We start from the raw sequence: 16,070 nt of genomic DNA on the forward strand, positions 1-16,070 counted from the left end.
AGCACTCGCAGGCCAGTGTTTCCCAGTTGTCGGTGTTTATACTACAGTACATTTTATACTCCTCGGTGTTTATACTCCTTCCAGTAGCACCTTAGAGACTAACTAAGTTTGTCATTGGTATGAGCTTTCGTGTGCATGCACACTTCTTCAGGTACACAGATACATCTATATGTGTGTGTGAGTTTTGAGTAGCACTATCTACCCAAAGTGTACGTGAGGCAGAAAAAAGCCATGTGCCAAGTTCAGATCTGGTGGTGTACTAGTGCAGATAAAAACTGTACTTGTATCAGTTTCTGTTACATGGCTCCATTTTCACAAAAAAAAATGTTTTAAATATTGAACTCATATAAGTTTCTTGTTAGTTTCTTTAGCAGCTATATTTATTATTTCAGTTGTAAAATTGTGATTTATGGGTAAAATTCTTGTGTATGCAGAGATGACCACAAAACTGTTTTTTTTCCTTTTAAAAAATCCTTTTAGCAAAACATAGTGCAGCTCCAGTTTGTAGGGTGCAGGGAGGCAACAACAGCATTAGCGGATGTAGAAGTAGCTGGAATGAGAAGCTTTTGTGCCATTAATAACAGTTTTGGCTGGCAGCCAAGGCTCAGAGTGTGGGATTAGCCTGAACAATCAAGACTGCAGGATCAAAACAAGGAGGCAGGAACAGCGAGGTCACACTGCTGCCATCTGCGTTGCCGCAGTGCTGGGAGGGGAACGGAAAAAGATGGGGGCAGGGCTGAATGAGAAACGTGCTGCTCATAGCTGCAGCCTGGAAAGCACCTCTTTTAGAAAGCTAGTCTTTTAAATTGAGAAAGAAACTGGTGCTGCTTGGAGATTAAAATGCCTTCCTACAGTTTACATAGAGCAACAAAACTGTAAAGGGAAGTGTGCCTGGAGAATGTTGCCAATATTTTTGGTGTTTAGCCCTTTTATTATCAAGTTGCACACACTCATCTTTTAAATGTGTGGTTTAGTATAGCAAAGGTTCTTGTTTCTGAACAGTATTTATATTTCGGTATTGCTTAAGTGTGTAGCACAATATCTTATCACAACTATATTTTTAGGGTATTATTTTGGACATGGGTCATTTTGTAACATGCATTCAGACTTCTGAGTAATCTAAGGAAATATTTCTTATTGATCAGGCTGCCGTATGTAAGTGATTGAAGCTATTTTGACTTATCTCCCTGTTCGTGAGGTTTTTCCAGGCACACATTGTTTGAAATAGATGGAAGTAGATGCCTTGTTTAAAGCTTGTCGTCTCTGAAAAGTATTTTTTCAGAAGGATATTTTAAGTGTTCTGAAGACAACTGCATTGTATCTTTTTGGAGCTGAAAAATAATATCCACATAGTATACCATAGTTATAAATGCAGAGGCAGAAATTTCACAGCAGAGTGTCTTAGTGCGTGCTAAAAATATTCCTGTCTAGTGCAGTTTACTCTCAGCATTCTTTTGTCTGACTGCCTTTGAATGCCCTAATTGAGGTGGGGTTGAAGGCAGTGTGTATGTTAGCTGAATAGCTGAACTCAGTTGTACAGCAGTGCTCTATTTTTTTGCTTTTCAGTTTTTTCTACAACACAGCTCTAAAATCTGGGATGCATTTTATAAAAGGTTTCCAATTTTCTGTGACATAGCCCTAGTTTATCCAGTACATCCATCCACCAAACTGTCTTAAAAGCTTTTTTTGCAAATGAGCTTGGACCAAAGTGCCAGCAACGGTTTCTAATTTGCCAGTGATAGAGCTTGCAAGTTTTAAGGAGTCATGCATGTTTTATGTGTTACTGGGGGCAGGGGGGATCATTTTTGCTTGTACATACTTTAGTTTTTCTTATTTAGTCCCATTATGAGGATTCTTGGGCTTGAAATGCACTGAGGTTCATTCCATTTCTCTTGTATCTTCTTGGTGGTGCTACCCTTTTGAAGTATGCGCTTAGCTTTTTGGATAAGCAGATCCTTCTGCAGTTTTTCATTTACCTCCTTGAAGGAGACAGTTTTATATATTGCAGAGGCTGAAAAGAACAATTACTGGCTTTCCTGTTTAACAGTGCCATTTTTTTAGGACGGCCGGGGGGGGGGGTTCAGAATTTGATTCCAGCCAATTGGGGAACATGTAAGTAAGCTGATGTCATAATAGACAGATTTTGAGGTAGGATGGGTAGAAGTACATCACATTACTTTCCCCCCCTTTATGAAGACCTTTCTCCTTTTTCAACTCTTTATCAAAAAATTTCCAAGTTCACCTCTAGTTTTAGACTAGAGCATATAAGCAATTCCTTTATGACATAGAACTGTGTTTACCCTTGATTTATTTTTGTACTTTGATTCACTGCATATTTGGCTAAAAGGTGCAGAGAGAGCCGGTCACTGCTGGAAGCATTTGATTCTGTGCAGGTTTATGTGTAACTTGAAAATGGAAAAAAGTGTTCACCATAAATAATTTCTGGAGGTGGCCATTGTTAAGTGGCTAGATTTCTTTATTAAATTGAAAGGAAAGAAGAGTTTCATGCCCCCAAATTCCTGGTTTGAAGTAACACATGGCTCTTTAAAAACACCTCCCCCCCCCAAAAAAACTGTGTTAATCTTCCTGGCTTGTAAACCAGTGTAGTATTGCATGCTTCCTGAACATGTATTAGATGGGGAAATTGTACAGAAGTCTCAAAGAAGCCTTTGTTTAGCTACATTTTCAGAAGCCTAGGTTTAGTCTCCACCATTTTTCCTTAGCGTGAAATGTTTCAAATCTGTTTGGCAGTGATGGCAAAGCAAGCAGAAATTAATCTGTTTTCTAGGATAACTGCAGTGAAGCATGCAGGGGGAAGCCTCTGTCCTGCATGTTTTCTCTCATTACCAAAGAATCTTACCCATCCTCCACTCACATAAACAGAGCTGGGGAGCATCTCCTCTTTAAACAGAAAGCTCAGTGCTGCATGCAGCATTCTAGTGGCAGACTGGCTGAGAGCCATCCTGTCTTTCCAGCCAGCCCAGTGCCTCATTTACTTACCTTCCATTGGCAGGCTGGAAAAAAGGGTGGGGGTATCGTTCAGTATTATCTCATCCCTTGAGGTTTGGGTATTTCATAGTTGTGCTGAAAATTCAGAGGAACTTGATCCTCCTTTGTCTGCTGGAGAGAGGGCATGAGGAGCAGCTGGCCGAGTTGGTGGGTTAATTTCAAATGCTGAATACTCTGTTGCTTTGTGTTGGTTGAAAAGCAGACAGATAACGTTCTTTGAATATTTTCAATATGAGTTGGACTGAATCCTTGTGTCTTTGGGCCTTGGGGAGTGTGGAAAAACCCAGGAGTATAGCTTCTCAGTGCTTGCTGAACCAGTTTTTTAATCACACCACTGGTTTTCTGCGGGGAAGATGTTGGTGTAATTAAGAGTGCCCCATGGTAGCAATCTACTGATCTGAATGGAGTAGAACGCTACCAACAGCTTTTGATTGCGCTTGTGTTTGGGGATCATAATACAAGCCTTTCTAGCCAACGCTGCACTACTCGTATCTTCCCTTTGTACTTATAGCTTGGGGAAGCTCTGTGCCTTTCCCCAGGGACAAGCCAAGATGATGCATCAGAACAACAAATGTGTGGGCTGCCTACACTTGTAACAGCATGTTTGATCTGGAGCAGAAAACACAGAACTTTCTTTGCTTTAGGCTTATGTAGTTCAATCTGTCCTGCACATCCCTTTTCTACGAGTTTGCTACGGGGAAACCCCCCCCCCCAAAGACCTACATTTGCTAGTTTAAATTCACCTTACAATATCCTTATATGGTCTTAGGTCATATCCCTTGAGCTCTATTACACACTGTGGCCTGCCTGATCATGAAATTGTCTGTTTTATGCAGGAGACACAACAGTTGCCAGCTTCTCTAGCTAGCAGGAAAGACATGGGCAAATAGCCAGCAAACCCCACACTCCACCCCTTTGGAATTTGGCTACAATAGGTTACTTGATGGTTTGCCTTTTGTGGGATGGGTGGAGTGAAGTAAAGACTGAGGGAGCTAGACAGCCTTTTTGAGAAAAGCTTGCTGCAGAAATTCTTAAGCCATTCAGATCATCAAGTTGAAATATTGTGATTTTATTTTCCATTTCAATATAACACTGAATATTTTAACCCTTTAAAACTTAGAGAAAGTTTTTAGGGTTCTTTAACATCAGTTTAGTTCTGGAAAAACACACACAGAGACACACGGTCACACTGCACAGATGTTATAACTGGTCAGAACCTGTACTGGTACTGTGTTCTTGTATAATGTGATAGAGGTGATAGGGGAATAGCACAGTTCTTTCCTTGGCCTCAGGGATGTAGACCAGGAATGTGAAGACTCACTTCAAAGTAGCCCTCTCTCAAATTAATGTTCTGGTTTCTCAATTGTCTCCTGGTCTGCTTCTGTTTGCATTTGAATAGTCCTCCTTTTGGGTGCCAACACTGACATTGTCTTTCCCAACAGTAAACTGGACCATGTTCTTAGTTGTTGTTGTTGTTGTTGTTGTTGTTGTTGTTGTTGTTGTTGTTGTTGTTGTTGTTGTTGTTGTTGTTGTTGTTGTTGTTAATTATTATTAACAATACAAAGTGGTAATAGAATATTTAAATACCACACATCCTTCCATAGGAGCAGTAATGTGAACTAGGGTCACAAAACTGCTGCATTTCTGTAACCTCATTTTTGTTGCCTATGCTTCTCTGAAATACTTTCCTATGAGTCAAAAATTTTCCATACTTTGTTTCAGGTCAGAGACAACACAGGCAGTGCAAGCCAGGTTTGTGAAATCTTGCAGTGAGGCAATTGGAAAATATTTTCCATTTTAAATATGAGAACAAGCTGCCTAACAACTCAGAAGGCTGAACTGGTTCAGTATGCATCTACAGATCCCTTATATACTTTATTCAGATCTTTGTGTTTTATCATACTGGCTATATTCAGCTACAGAAGGTGTTGCTCTGGAGTTCTGCAGATTCTGCTATACAGTATGTAGCACATAAGTGGGAAAGTGGAGCATTTTTTAGTTAGAAGCTTGTTAAGGAAGAGTAGCTGCACTTAATTGTCATACTGTACTTTTGCTCATTCTAAATTGCCCTCACTTCACTGCACAGCCTTGGTTTCTCTGGAAGGTATAGCCCTGTGTGTGCTGGGGATGGAAGATTCATTCAAGTACAGTGAAACCTCAGTTTATGAACACCTCGGTTTACGAATTTTCGGTTTACGAATGCCGCGGACCCATCTGGAACGGATTAATTCACTTTCCATTACTTTCAGTGGGAAAGTTCGCTTCAGTTTATGAACAGACTTCTGGGAACCAATTACACCCATGCTTTGGGTTAAGTACGCTTCAGTTTGAGTACTCTGCGGACCCGTCTGGAACGGATTAATCCATTTTCCATTAATTTCAATGGGAAAGTTCGCTTCAGTTTATGAATGCTTCAGTTTAAGTACTCTGTGGACCGCCTGGAACAGATTAATCCACTTTCCATTACTTTCAATGGGAAAGAACGCTTCAGTTTATGAACAGACTTCCAGAACCAATTGTTTCATAAACCGAGGTACCACTGTAGTAGAACTGGATATGAAAATAATAAAGGAACCAAGGGACATTCCCCTATATTCATTAGTTACTTTTGATGTTTTCAGGGATTGTGACCAACATTGCAGAATAGTTCTGTAGAGTAGCATCTTCTAAGAATGGAGGGTGCCGCTTGATCACAGTTTAATAGGCATTGGTGATAAGTGAATGGTTGTGACATGGTGGTGCAGACTTCTTTTCTCTGCATCTCACTCAGGTAAATAAAATAAGGATAAGGTAGAAGGTAGTACAGTCATACCTCGGTTTAAGTACGCTTCGGTTTGAGTACTTTCAGTTTAAGTACTCCGCGGACCCGTCTGGAATGGATTAATCCACTTTCCATTACTTTCAATGGGAAAGTTCGCTTCAGGTTAAGTACTCCGCGGACCGTCTGGAACAGATTAATCCACTTTCCATTACTTTCATTGGGAAAGTTCGCTTCAGGTTAAGTACGCTTCAGGTTAAGTACAGACTTCCGGAACCAGTTGTGTACTTAAACCGAGGTACCACTGTATTTATAGAGAGAAATGCAAAAGTGAAAAATGCTTCAATATAGAGAATTGGGAAGTGTGTCACTGAGTGTTGACGTCCCCCAAGTATGCCATTGATTAACTAGTTTTGTATTGGATATTCAGTTTATTTATGCCCATTTCCCGCTTCTTTGCAATTGATTTTTAATTTCAAGTAACAAAACGTACCCATTCAAGGAAAGCAGACCATAGTAGTTGTACAGAAAAGAAAGAAAAATAGTGGCTGGTTGGAGTTTTAGGCATTCTAAGGAAAGCAATCAAATGAAAATGTCTCTGCATAAGTTTTCAGGAATCAATGGAGGGTGAAAACCATGTCTTAACAAAGTCAATAAAAAGATACCATGTCGTTTAGAAGGTGTGAGACAGTCTCTCTCTCTCTCTCCCCTCCCCCCCACCCCCCACCCCCGATCAATATTCCTTTTGAGAAGTGGTTTATTTGTCCATAAGCACGATGTCCTATTCTTGCAAAATCCAGGCTTCAAAAAGATTTGTATTTAAAAATTTCTTTTTTTTTGCAATATAGCTGCAGTTAATAGATAGAGGATGTGGTCTTTATTGGTTATGTTTTTAATCTGAGGACTAAAATAAGATAGTAGGGCTGAATTTGCATCTGGTTGTAGCAATTTCCCAATCATTTCATTAATGGTTTGAAAAGCTTTTTCCAAAATGGAATAATTTATGGGCAAAACCATCACATGTGTACTATAGAGTGCCAGGTAAATTGCATTCCTGCCAGCAAAGGTTGGGTGTGTTATGATTAATTTTATATTATCTAGCTGGGCACATGTACCAGCAATGTGCTATCTTTAAAGCATTTTCTTGAGTTCTAATCAAGTTCTAATGGAGCCAAATGATAGTTTATTCCACATATATTCCCAGAGTTGTTTTTCTAATTCTTCTCCAAAATCTTTTCCCCATTTAGTCTTAATGAAGTGAGAGGAAGGGTAGCCAGTTGTGTGAGGGTTTTATGTACCTGTAGATGGGAGATGATTCCCTTTCCCAATGTGTTGGTTGAGTTGAGTAGATGCTTAAAACTACTTACGGTAAGCTGCATGGTGTTTGAGGCCTTATATTTGACTGATATGGATTGACTTTCTGCATGAAATAGGAGAATCTTATAAAATTAATGTAATTGAAATAACCTAGAGGAGACAAAGTTTAGTGTGCAGTTAAAGAATGTAATTTGGGAACCATAATGGGGGCCCCCCAAGGCCATATTGAATCCAGCTACAAAATTTTACATACAACAAGCACCAACTATGGAAATAATGTTTGTTTATTTTTCTCTTTCTCTTTCTCTTTTCTGTTGATTACTTATGTTACACAGTTTTTAAAACCAATAAAGCACTAAAAAGAAATTTCAAAAAAATTTTTTTGACTGATTTAGAAAATGTATAATCTTGTATATCTGTAACCAGCCGCATGATATATCTTCCAATATAAAATTTATTTCTGAAGCTGTAAAGGGGCTTTTGATGAGTGTAGAAGTCTCTTGAGTTTATATAATCCTACTTTTTCCCACCAAGCAAATGAGCCTGATTTGGCTGCTGTGCGAAAGGAAGTGTTGAATTATTGGGACTAAAGGGGAATTAAAAGGGGAAAGTTTCAGTCCCTATTCCTTCGGTATGTGTGAGGGACAGGGGATATTGCGAAGTCCCTCCCCTCCTGAGTTCAAGCCCATCCCCGAGCACAGGGGAAAGCAGAGAGAGTTCCGATTCCAGTGGGGAAGCAGGAAGTCGTGTCCGAGGCTCAGGCAAGGTAGAGGAGCCAGGGTACCAGGTGGGACAGGAAGGGGCAAATAAGGGGGGGAGACCCATCCCCCCAACTCCGGAATTACGCAGAAAGAGGAGGGGAAAGAGGATGGGTCTGCCAAAGCTTTTGTGTTGGAGAAAGACGCGCCAAAAGCCATTCGGAGGTTCTGAACCCGACTGAACACCTAGCTCCGTGTATATAGCAATGACTTCAGCACTGTAAATACGCAGCACCAATAAAAGAATAAAATGCAGAGCTGTGTAGAGTCGTTACTCTGAAGTAGCCCGCTCCGGCCACTGTGACAGTATGCTTCATAATGTTTTATAGTGTCTTGTTGTTCATTTTGAGATAAGGGAGTGAACAAAGTCTTGACCTTTGGGATAGGTTCATAAAGTCTTGATCTTCCGATTTTAACCAGGGGACCTGGTCTGAGCCTTGCAAATCAACAGGATATTGTGTAAGTGGAGTTTTAATACCACTTTAGGTTAGGTATTGCCATACCTCCACCTTTTGTGACCCTAAGAAACATAGCCAGGGTCTCTTTTTTTATAAATAGAATTTCTGCAATATAAGTAAAAAAAAAAGTACTGCTTCTAGGTTAATGTTTACGTGTCCCAATTTCACCTAACCCCTGCCCTCTGCCTGCCCCTCAGAGCATGCATCCCTTTGCATGGGATCATTTCCAGATCTTGCATTTCCTGAATTAGATTAGAATTTACCTTTTGTTTTCCTTTTTAAATTCTGCTTCTTTCACTTATAGGTATGCCATGGACCACAGCTTTAAGCATGTCCCAAACAACAAAAGTTGTCTGTTCTGCTTTATCATTAATCTTTAATAATCAGGAATCTCTTTAAGGACTTTCTCTGTAGTAAAATAAAAAATATTTAATATCCAGGAGTCTAATTTTCAATAGAAAGATTTAAGTTTGTGTACTCCCCATTGCATTCTGGATAACAGGGGCATAGTCCGAGATATTAAAAAGACCAATCTCTGAGCTGTGAACCTGGGAAAGAAGACCTTCTGTGGTTAATAAATAATACAATTTGGCATAATTTTTGTACCTTGCTGACCTGTGTGCATAGTTTCTTAGCTCTGAGTTGGCTAAGCGCCAAGCATCAAAATAATTGTGATTATTTTGTTGTAGAGGGATGTTTTAAAAGAAGGTGGCTTGCATGAGTTTTGTGATAGGTGAGATGTTTTTGTTTTAGCAAAATAATCATTAAGTACAAGATTTAACTCGTCACCTATCACCATTTCTCCTTGTTTAAATGAGAGCAGTAATGTAAAAGTAAAAGTTTCATCCAGAAATTGTTCTTGCTGGGTATTAGGTGCATAAGTAAAGCATAATATCAGCCAGGAGTTATCTATCTGACCAATCTTCCTTTAGGGTCACTTAGTATATAATTTAATTGAAAATAGAGTTTGGGAGAAATCCAGATTGCTGACCCCTACTTTTGGAAGTACCATATGAAGTATACCAATCTCCAACTCCACTTGGGAAGAAGGCTGTATTAGTATTGTGATTCATTTTTTTGTTATGTGTCTCTTATAACACACACACACACACACACACGGTAAATATGCTCTGAATTCCAAAACGGAGTTTGAATGTTTAACCCCCCTTCCCCTCTAATTCCCCCCAATCTTCCCAATAGAGTAATCCCTACACTTATGGTTGAGAGCAGGATATTCCATCTCTTCCTTTGTTAGGTGAAATTGGGACACGTAAACATTAACCTAGAAGCAGAATTTTTTTTTTTACTTATATTGCAGAAAGAAAGAAAAATAACCTAGTTCTTACCCATTTTGGTTATAGAGGTCATAGCTCTTGTTCAAACTTCTGGTTGGTAGTTTCAGTGGGATCTCAGGCAAAGACGAAGTCATCTGTGGTTTTTGCTGCTGTTGCTGTGGGTTTTTTTTCTTTTTGCATGTGTCTTTTTCGTCTTGTTTATCCCTCACCCATCCACCTTTCCCCCATTTTGTGCCAAGTCTCCTCCTTTGAGTTTTATGCCTTCCTTATCATTGCCTTCTCTCAGTTGTTTTCATTTGGTTTTTAGCTTCCTTTTGTGTGGAGGCAGCTTTAGTTTCTTGTTCATAAGTTAGTATTTTGAATGGGTAACACCTCAGTACCTGCTGTGATGTAAATTTTAAGTTCATGTCTGTGTTGCAGTGTACCTATGCAGAGATCCTGGTAGATGTTTATCATTGAGTTTTCTATTATGATTTTACCCAGCGTTCTGAACTTTTGAAATAAGTCATTTTAAATATGAAGGAGCTAAAGCAAACAATAATGTCTCTCAAGGGTTCACAGCCTTTTGGCTTTGGACGGAGTGCTCTGTGTATCCTCTTGATGCGGCCTGCTTGTGTAATGGCAACAGAAAGTAAAGTACAGTGTACCTCGGTTTAAGTACACAATTGGTTCCGGAAGTCTGTACTTAACCTGAAGCGTACTTAATCTGAAGCGAACTTTCCCATTGAAAGTAATTGAAAGTGGATTAATCTGTTCCAGACGGGTCCGCGGAGTACTCAACCTGAAGCATACTTAACCCAAAGTATGAGTGTAATTGGTTCTGGAAGTCCGTACTTAACCTGAAGCGTACTTTCCCATTGAAAGTAATGGAAAGTGGATTAATCCGCTCCAGACGGGTCCGTGGAGTACTTAAACTGAAATTACTCAAACCGAAGCGCACTTAAACCGAGGTATGACTGTACAGTAGATCCTTCACCCAGGACACAGAAGCCTCATGTAGTTTGGTGTTTTGAAAGCTCTCCAGAGATCCTCGGAGGTGTAGATTCTGGTAGTGGTCCTGATGCTGTGAGGTTGTGGTTTTAAAAATATTTTAAATTATAGTTGTATTCTTCATGCTGAGTTCAGTTGCTTCATTAGCTGTTGTGGATACATCTGAGACTCTTGGGTTGTTTTAAAATATCTTCTCTAAGCGGTTTCAGTGCTTTACTTCAGTCCTCAGGCAGTTTTAATTAGGGCAACTAAAGCTGCAGTGTCAAATGAAGCTTCTGATCTCCCTTAGTTGTTGTTGTTTTTAACTGCATTGAGCCCTGGCGGCCATTTTGAAAATCACTGTGGCCTGAGCTTTTGATTCTCTGATGACCTGGGAAAGCGGTGAAAACCTGTCGTCCGGAGTGCTACTTCGTGGTTCTCTGATTCCACAGCTCATAGCCCGTTTGAGCAAGATTTTGTTTTGGATCAAGCTAGGCTATTTTTACTTCTGGAGAAGGAAGGAGAAGCAGATCAAAAAACCATCTTGCTTACTTGACGTCACACCCCTCCATGCCCATTTCCCTCTTTGTGATAGGAGTACAAATCACTGTCTGCCTGCCTCTGCAAAGCCCTTTTTGGTGACCTGTAGCCAATTTCTTTTGTATCTGCTCTGATTACCATCTTTATTATAGTAAATCTTGGGCTGTGCAGAGACTGACTATATATTGTCATTGCATTACAGAAGGTAGCATGTTCAGTGCTTACTTAAGTACCGTAGTTGGGTGGATGGGCTGTGATCTTGAGGCTCATTGTTTGCTGCTGTAAGTGTCAGTGCTATCTCTTGTTCCAAAAATAGGAATGGAATGGGTAAAGAGAAACATTTTTTACAAAGACAAAGCTTTGTTTTACAACCCAGGAATTACAGAATTGTATTTCACCAAGGTGATCATATGGTTGTTTTCACCATTGCTTTCTATTCTTTCTGTTGAATTGCATAGGTACTTTTTATGAAACAAATCACTTTTCTCTGATTAACCTAATCAGCTTGCTACGAAGATCAGGATTTTGTGAAACATATGGTCAAAAGAATATTGACACCAATTTTCCTGGAGTTTTAAAAGGCAGGAGGTGATCTGGAAATAGTTGCATAGCCTTTGTTACCATTAATGATGCCCTTCAGTTAAAAGTGGGGTTTTGCTGTGCTGTGTTTGAGATGCAGTTGAGGCTAGTTCATAAGGTTTGGACATTTTTTATTCTCTCACACATAAATTATGAACAGTTACTTTATCAGAGAGGGCTTTTTTAATTAAAAAAGTAGAACCTGTGAATCTTCACAATTCATATTTGCTAGTGATCACTATGGCTTTATAGAGAATATAAAAAGTGTTAATTACAGAATGGCAAAAAGTTTGGTCCATTCATAATCACAGTCTTGTATAGAATCTTCATTTTACAGCTTTTGCGGTATGCTGAAGATACACCTCTTTACCCTAGCTGTTGACAGTGAATTTATTTTGTTTTGTGAGACCCACCTCTTTTGCTAGATTAATACTGTTCTGTTGCATTTGGAATGGTTTTACTTGTTTTTTATTTGTAATGACTTTATCTGTGTTTATAATGGCATATTCTCTTGAAAGCAAATATGTAAATAAATAAAGGCAAGCTAATTTTGGAGAGGCAAAGGGTGGTTTAAAGTGTGTGAGAGACAAGGATTAAGATAAGTTCTTAGGGCAGTCATATTGACATGTCTGCTTGATTCATAATTTTTTAAATAATTCTAACATCAAAGGAGGTGCACAGGTAAGGGAAAACGCCCTCTTCCTTATCTGTTCAGGCACTGTACATGCAGAACACCTTTGTGAGGTGCACTGGGAGGTTCTGCTGCATATTTCTTTTGGTATAAAAATCAGAACACCCTATCCTGTATACAAACTAGGAAGTCATGTCAGCAGTCGTGGCTACCTCTGTCCTATTTAGTTTGTCCCTAAGTTGCCTGCTACTAAACATGTTTTTTAGGCATCTGATTAAAGTTGAGCTGCAGTACGATAATGTGTGCATTGCAATCCTGAACTGTTGACCCCCCCCTTTCCCCCTGTGCTGCACTGTTTTCCTAACATGGGATTACCTAAACTACCCGCTTTACCGTTTTTGCTCAGATCCATGCTGTTGTCTTTGGCCAGAGGTGCCTCTTTTGTGTTTAATAATAATTTTGTAAGTTAAATGTTACTGTTTTCCATATGTTGAAGGTTAATTACTGGGTTGCTTGATTCACAGTAATATAAACATTGACTTATTAAAATAGCCTTGCCTAGGTGAGACTGTTGGTTGGTTTTGAGGCCGTGTGCCTTAAGTAATGAAATATTGTAATTTTGGTTGGTTTTGAGGCCGTGTGCCTTAAGTAATGAAATATTGTAATTTCTATTTAACTGGCAAGACACTTGTTGTGAAATTTTATTTCCTTTATCCAAGCAAATCAACATGTACACTTCTAGACGTAGTGGTTGACTTGGTCATTTTAGCCATTCTTTTTCAGAAAACAGATTAATGTTAGATGTTTGGTGTATGACCCCATCACTATACACAAACAAAATGTACACACACAGAGGCTTGATGTGCACATCATATTAAACCAGATGTAGCCAATGGGGTCTCTCCAAATGTTCTTGGAGTACTCCCATTATTTATTTAATATATTTATTAAATTTGTATAGCACTCTAAATCCTTAGATCTCAATGTGGTTCACAACATAAAATATTTGACTGTTAGCCATGCTTGCTTGGGTTAATGGGATTTGTAGTCCAACAACACCTGAAGTGCACCACATTGACTACCCCTGCTTTAAACTATAGTTAAAATAAACTATGGCTTAACATGAACAAGCGGCATGTTGTTGAAAAGGTAGGTGTTTCACTCCTGCTGGTGCTACACTACCAAGAAACAAGCTATAGTCAGGTTTGTCACGTTGTCTGAATCCAGACTTGTTGTTTGTTTCTTTCCAAACACAGAAGCAAAAGCCACATACGATATGTGGCAAGTGTTTTACAGTTGGTGTTTTGAATGTGTGTGTTGGGGGTGTGTTATTGTTTCGTTATTGTTTTTATTATGAATTTTATGATTTTATTTTGTATTTTTATGTTGTCAACTGCCCTTAGATCCTCAGATGAAGGACAGTATGCAAACAAACAAATTGCTGGCTAACTAACTAACTAACTAACTAACTAACTAGAATACCACAGAATACAGTATAACTTTCTTCAAAAGGCAGATACTTCATCCCACACTGATCTCCAAAGAAGTCTGTGACTATTCTGCTAAAAATACAGGTGTGGAAGCAGGCCCCTTTATGGCTACCTGTTTTGAAATAAAAAGAAAAAAACATTACTTACTAGGTTGATCCATTGCTGATTTTAAATCTTGGCAGAAAAAATCAGTTCGCCTTCTTGTAGATGCTTAGAATGCTCTCTGTTGATAATTGTAACAGAATGCAACATACAACTGGGAGAGTTGAAAATATCCTGCCACTCATTTGAAGATAAATTCAAACTCTCCTCCAGGCTGAAGTTGTGCTTCAGCCCATAAACAAATATATACAGGCTAGCTAGAGGTCATTAATCTAAAAGCAGTCCAAGCACTTAAACCTATTTGGGCAAAGAAGACTTTCTTGTGTACTCTTCCATTGTCAGGGATAGAAGTACCAAGATATCTGGGATTAGCCTTTTGGATTAAAGTAATAATTGTTTTAAGTAGTTAAAAATGTAAATGTGGTTGCCAACCACAAGGTGCAGAGGCCTGCTTTCACGTTTTGGACTGTGCTTTTGCTGATGCAAGTTGGTTGTCTTTAAATATGTCTTACCTGCCTAATGGCTTGAGTTAAGCTCTTTATATTTTTGTAGCCTTTTGGCTGCTCTTGATTTTCCTACCTGGTGGGATTTGTTTAGATAATTCTTACCTTTTTTATGTTGGAGTTGCATTCTCAAAGAAGAGATTATGCTTTGCATATGCTGCTTAGTATTTTGTCCAGCAAAAATCTTTAGTGAACTTGACTTTCTCAGAAGTCTCAGTAGTACTACAGGAATTGTCTGGAGTCATTGATTGTGTTGTCAGCTTTTATTGAAGGCCAAAGTGCTGGCAAGCTGTCTGCCTGCAAATTCAAGAAGGTGACATAGCATGTTGGGTCATACCAATACCAGTTCATGACCTCCCTAAGTAAATGAATGATTACATATGCAGCAACACACAATCTATTCATAGAGTTTATCTCTTTAGTCAAAAACAACTACAGTCTTAGTTTTACCCATTTCTGCTTACGCTCTCAGTGAATTTGTGGCAGTATTATTAAACCAAATATACAACATGTTACTGAGAAATGGAAGCTCCTGTTTGGAAGCTCCTGTTTGGAAAGGCATTTATTGATAAAACAGTTATTGATATTTTTAAAAGGCTATGTGGTTTCAGCTTCCACTGCAGCAAGGACTTTTTTTTAGCTTAATGCAAAATGTATTTTGCCATATGTTATATTCATTTGTGTAGTTGCACACCCTGCTAGACACTGAGCAGGCATAGGGGTATTTCAAGTCCCAGGGCAATTTATTATTTAAAAGCAGTAAAATTACATTGCAGATAAGGAGAACACAAAGTAGAGAGAAGTAATGATGTAATGGGCATTCGTACTCCAGTAGCTGTAAGAGCCACTCTGTACATTAGTGTGTTGGCTAGGGTGGTTGCTCCTATCAATTATTTATAGTCTTCTGGCACACTGCCTGGATAGGGTCACATCTCTGAAAGCTAACTTTATCTTCATTGTTCCCAGCCTCCTGCCCAGCTGTCACTCTGTTCCCTAATTTAATACACTTTTGAGTGTGGTGTGAAAGGATGCAAGGTTTCTGTTAGCCAATGCCCATCACTTAATGCTGAAAGAGTCATAATTTTAATTTAATTTTGGGGGGGGGGAGATACCCTAGTGTTTATCTGAATTTTTCTTCACTTTACTGTATTTGCAATATATTCACAAAGATTATTGAGCAGCGTTTTTGAGACCTGCTGTTTTCCCTTTGTTTCATATCTACGTATTAAGTATGCGCCAGTGAAACGTAAGGCAGCTGTACTGCTGAGGTTCACTGTTATGCTAACATATCAGATGCAGGGCAGGTGACAAGCATGCTAAGTTTTTCTTCTGTCATAGCAAAAGGTCCTGAAGTAATGGAGTTAAGTTGATGCTAACAGCAGGAGATCCCTGCAGAGTTCTGAACCAAAGGCAAGACAGACTGTATCCTGCTTAAATTTGGTTAGGTGAGACACATACTTTGTTCTGATAGTATCCATAGTGCAGTTGTGGCTTTTTAACAATTAACAGTTGCTTAAACTAGGGAGGATTTTGGATATGAGGCAATTCCTTGGCAGGGGCAGGGAAAAATAGAAATTTCTCAAAAGTTAGCACTTCCTTGTCTCATATTTGTGTCTGAATGTTTTACTTACTAGTAAGTGTATTTTAAAATAGGCTATTCT

The 16,070-nt window shown here is 39.1% G+C and overlaps 1 protein-coding gene across 8 annotated transcripts in view; it reads left to right on the forward strand.

Annotated features, from left to right (window-relative positions):
* ANKRD11 (ankyrin repeat domain 11) overlaps positions 1 to 16,070 on the forward strand; it is a 213,059-nt gene that overhangs the window by 86,340 nt on the left and 110,649 nt on the right. The gene's annotated exons all lie outside the window — the stretch shown is intronic.

Source organism: Zootoca vivipara, chromosome 6, assembly GCF_965207765.1.
Source record: "Zootoca vivipara chromosome 6, rZooViv2.hap1.1, whole genome shotgun sequence".
NCBI lineage: Eukaryota > Metazoa > Chordata > Lepidosauria > Squamata > Lacertidae > Zootoca > Zootoca vivipara.